This window comes from Cololabis saira, chromosome 5 (assembly GCF_033807715.1).
Source record: "Cololabis saira isolate AMF1-May2022 chromosome 5, fColSai1.1, whole genome shotgun sequence".
NCBI classification, from domain to species: Eukaryota; Metazoa; Chordata; class Actinopteri; order Beloniformes; family Belonidae; genus Cololabis; species Cololabis saira.
Genome location: NC_084591.1, coordinates 762,701 through 772,700, shown reverse-complemented (window position 1 = coordinate 772,700; position 10,000 = coordinate 762,701).

Genomic DNA, 10,000 nt, shown 5'->3' with positions numbered 1-10,000 from the left:
ATCTAGAGGAACTGGAGAGATCTAAAGAAACATGTCCATGCCAGGCACCATCACATCTAGAGGAACTGGAGAGATCTAAAGAAACATGTCCACACCAGGCACACATCAGATCTAGAGGAACTGGAGAGATTTGCCAGAGAAGAATGGGCCAGGATTCCTCAAATGAAGCGTGAGAGACTTGTTGTAAACTACAACAAACGTCTGCAGCAGTAATACAGTAAAACTATTAGGGTGTGGGGGCTAATCAGTTTGACCCTGGTAGTTTTTGTGTTTTGTACAATATCTTCATTTCTGAGTAGAATATAAAATAGTGTAAGCATCCAAAATAAAACTACGAAGTCTGCAAAAAGCTGTGTTCAGTTTATTTTGCTCTGGTTAATATCACTTGGAAGACACTTAGAAAACAAGCACTATTTTGTAAGGGGGCTAATAAAATCGTCCTCAACTGTATATATATATATATATATATATATATATATATATATATATATATATATATATATATATATATATATATTAGGGGTGTAACGGTACACATATTTGTATTGAACCGTTCAGTATAGCGTGTTCGGTTCGGAACGGAGGCGTACCGAACGAGTTTCCACACGGACATATTAAGTAGAGGACGCACGTTGTGGAGCAGAGCGCTGCTGCAGCTGCACTCACACCGAGAAAGTATTAAGATTAAAGAAAAAAGCACTAACTAATGAAGAACTAAAGAGCTAAGCACATAATTGTGACAAGTCCAGTGTTTCCCCTACCATTGTTTAGGCCTGGCCAGGCCTAAAAAAAACAAAATCAATGATCATTTACGTTTAGGAGCCTCTGCAGCTGTTCTGCAACGGGAGTCAACCTGCTCCGTTGCCTAGTAAAGCCTGAATTATGGTTCGGCGTTACATCGACGTAGAGCCTACGCCGTAGGGTACGCGGTGACGTGCACCGTACGGCCTCTCGCTGCGTACCCTACGCCGTAGGCTACGCCGTAGGGTACACAGTGACGTGCACCGTACGGCCGCTCAACGCGTACCCTGCACCGTAGGATCTGCGTTGGTGTAACGTGGCACCATAAATCAGCCTTAACGATGCGAGTACCGCTGCTGAGAGAGCGCGGGCATATTATTATAACATTATGGGATTGTATAGAGTTTGTAGCTAGCCAACTATGGCGCCGCCAAAAAAAGAAAAAATATGGCGGGCGACAGACAACATTGATAACAGAAATGTTTCTGCAGGTCCGTGTGTTTGTGTTTGCATGAGACGCTGCAGGGAAGCATGAAGGAAAACACAGCCCGACCACACACCAGGCGTCCGCGGGGTCCTAGTGCCGGCACACGTAGAGCCAATGTTATTTTGTGTGTGTGTAATAAACAACTAGCACGTTTATATTTTGCATTTAGTTTTCTTACTGTACCGAAAATGAACCGAACCGTGACCTCCAAACCGAGGTACGCACCGAACCGAGATGTTTGTGTACCGTTACACCCCTAAAATATACATACATATATATATATATATAAATATATATATATATAGTATATATATATATAATATATATATATATATATATATATATATATATATATATATGTATTAGGCCTGTGTTGAAAAAATTGATTTCTGATTCTAAATCGATTCTCATATTAATTCCTAAAAATCGATTTGTATGTCTAAAAGATCGATTTTTTTAATTTTTTTTTTTATTACATTTATTTATTTTTTTTGTTTTTTTCCATCATCAACATTTTTGCCTGGTGAACTTTAATCCCAGTAGTTTTTAAAACTCCTGAAAATGCTGGATATTTCAGCTTAAATGTGTTATTTTTTTTGTTATTTTAAATCTATCGTTTAGGTTTGCAGCTGGAAGCAGGAGTTTACCCGGACTACTTTAGGTTAAACTGTTAAACGCGCTGACGCGTAAAGGAAGAAGAAAGAGGAGGTTACTAAAACAGTTACTAAAAACCAAACACATCCTCCTCTTTCTTCTTCCTTTACTAAACGATTCCTCGAGGCAGGAAATTCCTCCATCATTTTTTTGTAATCTAATTACTGTAATGATTGGAGGAATCGTTTTCAGCCCTAAATCAGTGGAATCCCCTGATGTTTCTGCAGACACAACACTGGTCTTAAAGCTGCAGAAATATATTCTCTTAACGTTTTACAGCCAGAATGAGAATGAAAACACTGAAAACATGAGTTAATCCTCCGGTGAGAGGCCGTCCCAGCAGATTTACCGTCTGAGAAACTACTGAGAACTACTGAGAACTACTGAGAACTACAAACCACAACCAGCCTGGCTGAGTAAACGTTAATCCATAACACCACGTCTAACTTTATTACCTAGTACCCTTTATTACCTCTGTACCAACAACCTCCACATGTGTGACGTATTTAAGGCTATTTGACTCAATAAAACACTCACTTATGTGACGTATTTAAGGCTATTTGACTCAATAAAACACTCACTTATGTGACGTATTTAAGGCTATTTGACTCAATAAAACACTCACTTATGTGACGTATTTAAGGCTATTTATCCTCAATAAATACACTCACTTATGTGACGTATTTAAGGCTAATTATCCTCAATAAAACACTCACTTATGTGACGTATTTAAGGCTATTTATCCTCAATAAAACACTCACTTATGTGACGTATTTAAGGTTATTTATCCTCAATAAAACACTCACTTATGTGACGTATTTAAGTGTATTTATCCTCAATAAAACACTCACTTATGTGACGTATTTAAGGCTATTTGACCTCAATAAAACACTCACTTATGTGACGTATTTAAGGCTATTTGACTCAATAAAACACTCACTTATGTGACGTATTTAAGGCTATTTATCCTCAATAAAACACTCACTTATGTGACGTATTTAAGGCTATTTATCCTCAATAAAACACTCACTTATGTGACGTATTTAAGGGCTATTTATCCTCAATAAAACACTCACTTATGTGACGTATTTAAGGCTATTTGACTCAATAAAACACTCACTTATGTGACGTATTTAAGGTTATTTATCCTCAATAAAACACTCACTTATGTGACGTATTTAAGGTTATTTTATCCTCAATAAAACACTCACTTATGTGACGTATTTAAGGCTAATTATCCTCAATAAAACACTCACTTATGTGACGTATTTAAGGCTATTTATCCTCAATAAAACACTCACTTATGTGACGTATTTAAGGCTATTTGACTCAATAAAACACTCACTTATGTGACGTATTTAAGGCTATTTATCCTCAATAAAACACTCACTTATGTGACGTATTTAAGGTTATTTATCCTCAATTAAAACACTCACTTATGTGACGTATTTAAGGTTATTTATCCTCAATAAAACACTCACTTATGTGACGTATTTAAGGCTATTTGACTCAATAAAACACTCACTTATGTGACGTATTTAAGGTTATTTATCCTCAATAAAACACTCACTTATGTGACGTATTTAAGGCTATTTATCCTCAATAAAACACTCACTTATGTGACGTATTTAAGGTTATTTATCCTCAATAAAACACTCACTTATGTGACGTATTTAAGGTTATTTGACTCAATAAAACACTCACTTATGTGACGTATTTAAGGCTATTTGACTCAATAAAACACTCACTTATGTGACGTATTTAAGGGTTATTTATCCTCAATAAAACACTCACTTATGTGACGTATTTAAGGCTATTTATCCCTCAATAAAACACTCACTTATGTGACGTATTTAAGGTTATTTATTCCTCAATAAAACACTCACTTATGTGACGTATTTAAGGTTATTTGACTCAATAAAACACTCACTTATGTGACGTATTTAAGGCTATTTGACTCAATAAAACACTCACTTATGTGACGGTATTTAAGGTTATTTGACTCAATAAAACACTCACTTATGTGACGTATTTAAGGCTATTTATCCTCAAATAAAACACTCACTTATGTGACGTATTAAGGTTATTTGACTCAATAAAACACTCACTTATTGTGACGTATTAAGGCTATTTAGACTCAATAAAACACTCACTTATGTGACGTATTTTAAGGTTATTTATCCTCAATAAAACACTCACTTATGTGACGTATTTAAGGCTATTGATCCTCAATAAAACACTCACTTATGTGACGTATTTAAGGTTATTTATCCTCAATAAAACACTCACTTATGTGACGTATTTAAGGTTATTTATCCTCAATAAAACACTCACTTTATGTGACGTATTTAAGGCTATTTATCCTCATAAAACACTCACTTATGTGACGTATTTAAGGTTATTTATCCTCAATAAAACACTCACTTATGTGACGTATTTAAGGCTATTTGACTCAATAAAACACTCACTTATGTGACGTATTTAAGGTTATTTATCCTCATTAAAACACTCACTTATTTGACGTATTAAGGTTATTATCCTCAATAAAACACTCACTTATGTGACGTATTTAAGGTTATTTATCCTCAATAAAACACTCACTTATGTGACGTATTTAAGGTTATTTATCCTCAATAAAACACTCACTTATGTGACGTATTTAAGGCTATTTAACCTCAATAAAACACTCACTTATGTGACGTATTTAAGGCTATTTATCTCAATAAAAACACTCACTTATGTGACGTATTTAAGGTCTATTTATCCTCAATAAAACACTCACTTATGTGACGTATTTAAGGTTATTTATCCTCAAAAAACACTCACTTATGTGACGTATTTAAGGTTATTTATCCTCAATAAAACACTCACTTATGTGACGTATTTAAGGCTTATTTGACTCAATAAAACACTAACTTATGTGACGTATTTAAGGTTATTTATCCTCAATAAAACACTCACTTATGTGACGTATTTAAGGTTATTTATCCTCAATAAAACACTCACTTATGTGACGTATTTAAGGCTATTTATCCTCAATAAAACACTCACTTATGTGACGTATTTAAGGTTATTTATCCTCAATAAAACACTCACTTATGTGACGTATTTAAGGTTATTTATCCTCAATAAAACACTCACTTATGTGACGTATTAAGCTATTTATCCTCAATAAAACACTCACTTATGTGACGTATTTAAGGTTATCTTATCCTCAATAAAACACTCACTTATGTGACGTATTTAAGGTATTTATCCTCAATAAAACACTCACTTATGTGACGTATTTAAGGTTATTTATCCTCAATAAAACACTCACTTATGTGACGTATTTAAGGTTATTTTTCCTCAATAAAACACTCACTTATGTGACGTATTTAAGGCTATTTATCCTCAATAAAACACTCACTTATGTGACGTATTTAAGGCTATTTATCCTCAATAAAACACTCACTTATGTGACGTATTTAAGGTTATTTATCCTCAATAAAACACTCACTTATGTGACGTATTTAAGGTTATTTATCCTCAATAAAACACTCACTTATGTGACGTATTTAAGGTTATTTATCCTCAATAAACACTCACTTATGTGACGTATTTAAGGTTATTTATCCTCAATAAAACACTCACTTATGTGACGTATTTAAGGTTATTTGTGACTCAATAAAACACTCACTTATGTGACGTATTTAAGGTTATTTTGACTCAATAAAACACTCACTTATGTGACGTATTTAAGGTTATTTATCCTCAATAAAACACTCACTTATGTGACGTATTTAAGGCTAATTATCCTCAATAAAACACTCACTTATGTGACGTATTTAAGGTTATTTATCCTCAATAAAACACTCACTTATGTGACGTATTTAAGGTTATTTGATCTCAATAAAAACACTCACTTATGTGACGTATTTAAGGTTATTTATCCTCAATAAAACACTCACTTATGTGACGTATTTAAGGTTATTTATCCTCAATAAAACACTCACTTATGTGACGTATTTAAGGCTATTTATCCTCAATAAAACACTCACTTATGTGACGTATTTAAGGTTATTTATCCTCAATAAAACACTCACTTATGTGACGTATTTAAGGCTATTTATCCTCAATAAAACACTCACTTATGTGACGTATTTAAGGCTATTTATCCTCAATAAAACACTCACTTATGTGACGTATTTAAGGTTATTTTGACTCAATAAAACACTCACTTATGTGACGTATTTAAGGCTAATTATCCTCAATAAAAACACTCACTTATGTGACGTATTTAAGGCTATTTGACTCAATAAAACACTCACTTATGTGACGTATTTAAGGTTAATTATCCTCAATAAAACACTCACTTATGTGACGTATTTAAGGTTATTTGACTCAATAAAACACTCACTTATGTGACGTATTTAAGGCTATTTTATCCTCAATAAAACACTCACTTATGTGACGTATTTAAGGTTATTTGATCCTCAATAAAAACACTCACTTATGTGACGTATTTAAGGCTAATTATCCTCAATAAAACACTCACTTATGTGACGTATTTAAGGCTATTTGACTCAATAAAACACTCACTTATGTGACGTATTTAAGGTTAATTATCCTCAATAAAACACTCACTTATGTGACGTATTTAAGGTTATTTATCCTCAATAAAACACTCACTTATGTGACGTATTTAAGGTTATTTGACTCAATAAAACACTCACTTATGTGACGTATTTAAGGCTTATTTGACTCAATAAAACACTCACTTATGTGACGTATTTAAGGCTATTTATCCTCAATAAAACACTCACTTATGTGACGTATTTAAGGTTATTTGACTCAATAAAACACTCACTTATGTGACGAATTTAAGGCTATTTACTCCTCAATAAAACACTCACTTATGTGACGTATTTAAGGATATTTATCCTCAATAAAACACTCACTTATGTGACGTATTTAAGGCTATTTTGACTCAATAAAACACTCACTTATGTGACGTATTTAAGGGCTATTTATCCTCAATAAAACACTCACTTATGTGACGTATTTAAGGTTATTTGACTCAATAAAACACTCACTTATGTGACGTATTTAAAGGCTAATTATCCTCAATAAAAACACTCACTTATGTGACGTATTTAAGGCTATTTGACTCAATAAAACACTCACTTATGTGACGTATTTAAGGTTATTTATCCTCAATAAAACACTCACTTATGTGACGTATTTAAGGTTATTTGACTCAATAAAACACTCACTTATGTGACGTATTTAAGGTTATTTATCCTCAATAAAACACTCACTTATGTGACGTATTTAAGGTTATTTGACTCAATAAAACACTCACTTATGTGACGTATTTAAGGCTATTTATCCTCAATAAAACACTCACTTATGTGACGTATTTAAGGCTATTTATCCTCAATAAAACACTCACTTATGTGACGTATTTAAGGTTTATATTATCCTCAATAAAACACTCACTTATGTGACGTATTAAGGCTATTTATCCTCAATAAAACACTCACTTATGTGACGTATTTAAGGTTATTTGACTCAATAAAACACTCACTTATGTGACGTATTTAAGGCTAATTATCCTCATAAAACACTCACTTATGTGACGTATTTAAGGCTATTTGACTCAATAAAACACTCACTTATGTGACGTATTATAAGGTTAGATTATCCTCAATAAAACACTCACTTATGTGACGTATTTAAGGTTATTTGACTCAATAAAACACTCACTTATGTGACGTATTTAAGGCTATTTGACTCAATAAAACACTCACTTATGTGACGTATTTAAGGCTATTTATCCTCAATAAAACACTCACTTATGTGACGTATTTAAGGTTATTTGACTCAATAAAACACTCACTTATGGTGACGTATTTAAGGCTATTTATCCTCAATAAAACACTCACTTATGTGAGCTATTTAAGGCTATTTATCCTCAATAAAACACTCACTTATGTGACGTATTTAAGGCTATTTATCCTCAATAAAACACTCACTTATGTGACGTATTTAAGGTTATTTGTCTCAATAAAACACTCACTTATGTGACGAATTTAAGGTTATTTATCCTCAATAAAACACTCACTTATGTGACGTATTTAAGGTTATTTGACTCAATAAAACACTCACTTATGTGACGTATTTAAGGTTATTTATCCTCAATAAAACACTCACTTATGTTGACGTATTTAAGGTTATTTGACTCAATAAAACACTCACTTATGTGACGTATTTAAGGTTATTTAGCCTCAAATAAAACACTCACTTATGTGACGTATTTAAGGCTATTATCCTCAATAAAACACTCACTTATGTGACGTATTTAAGGCTATTTATCCTCAATATAAACACTCACTTATGTGACGTATTTAAGGTTATTTATCCTCAATAAAACACTCACTTATGTGACGTATTTAAGGGCTATTTGATCCTCAATAAAACACTCACTTATGTTGACGTATTTAAGGTTATTTGACTCAATAAAACACTCACTTATGTGACGTATTTAAGGTTAATTATCCTCAATAAAACACTCACTTATGTGACGTATTTAAGGTTATTTGACTCAATAAAACACTCACCTTATGTGACGTATTAAAGGCTATTTGACTCAATAAAACACTCACTTATGTGACGTATTTTAAGGTTAATTATCCTCAATAAAACACTCACTTATGTGACGTATTTAAGGTTATTTGACTCAATAAAACACTCACTTATGTGACGTATTTAAGGCTATTTGACCTCAATAAAACACTCACTTATGTGACGTATTTAAGGCTATTTATCCTCAATAAAACACTCACTTATGTGACGTATTTAAGGTTATTTGACTCTAATAAAACACTCACTTATGTGACGTATTTAAGGCTATTTATCCTCAATAAAAACACTCACTTATGTGACGTATTTAAGGTTATTTATCCTCAATAAAACACTCACTTATGTGACGTATTTAAGGTTATTTGACTCAATAAAACACTCACTTATGTGACGTATTTAAGGCTATTTATCCTCAATAAAACACTACAACTTATGTGACGTATTTTAAGGCTATTTGAACTCAATAAAACACTCACTTATGTGACGTATTTAAGGCTATTTGATCCTCAATAAAACACTCACTTATGTGACGTATTTAAGGTTATTTATCCTCAATAAAAAACACTCACTTATGTGACGTATTTAAGGCTATTTATCCTCAATAAAACACTCACTTATGTGACGTATTTAAGGTTATTTATCCTCAATAAAACACTCACTTATGTGACGTATTTAAGGTTATTTATCTCAATAAAACACTCACTTATGTGACGTATTTAAGGTTATTTATCCTCAATAAAACACTCACTTATGTGACGTATTTAAGGTTATTTATCCTCAATAAAACACTCACTTATGTGACGTATTTAAGGGTTATTTATCCTCAATAAAACACTCACTTATGTGACGTATTTAAGGTTATTTGACTCAATAAAACACTCACTTATGTGACGTATTTAAGGCTATTTATCCTCAATAAAACACTCACTTATTGTGACGTATTTAAGGCTAATTATCCTCAATAAAACACTCGACTTATGTGACGGTATTTAAGGCTATTTGACTCAATAAAACACTCACTTATGTGACGTATTTAAGGCTATTTGACTCAATAAAACACTCACTTATCGTGACGTATTTAAGGCTATTTATCCTCAATAAAACACTCACTTATGTGACGTATTTAAGGTTAATTATCCTCAATAAAACACTCTCAACTTATGTGACGTATTTAACGGTTATTTATCCTCAATAAAACACTCACTTATGTGACGTATTTAAGGCTATTTGACTCCATAAAAACACTCACTTATGTGACGTATTAAAGGTTATTATAATCCTCAATAAAACACTCACTTATGTGACGTATTTAAGGCTATTTGGACTCAATAAAACACTCACTTATGTGACGTATTTAAGGTTATTTATCCTCAATAAAACACTCACTTATGTGACGTATTTAAGGCTATTTGACTCAATAAAACACTCACTTATGTGACCGTATTTAAGGCTATTTATCCTCAATAAAACACTCACTTATGTGACGTATTTAAG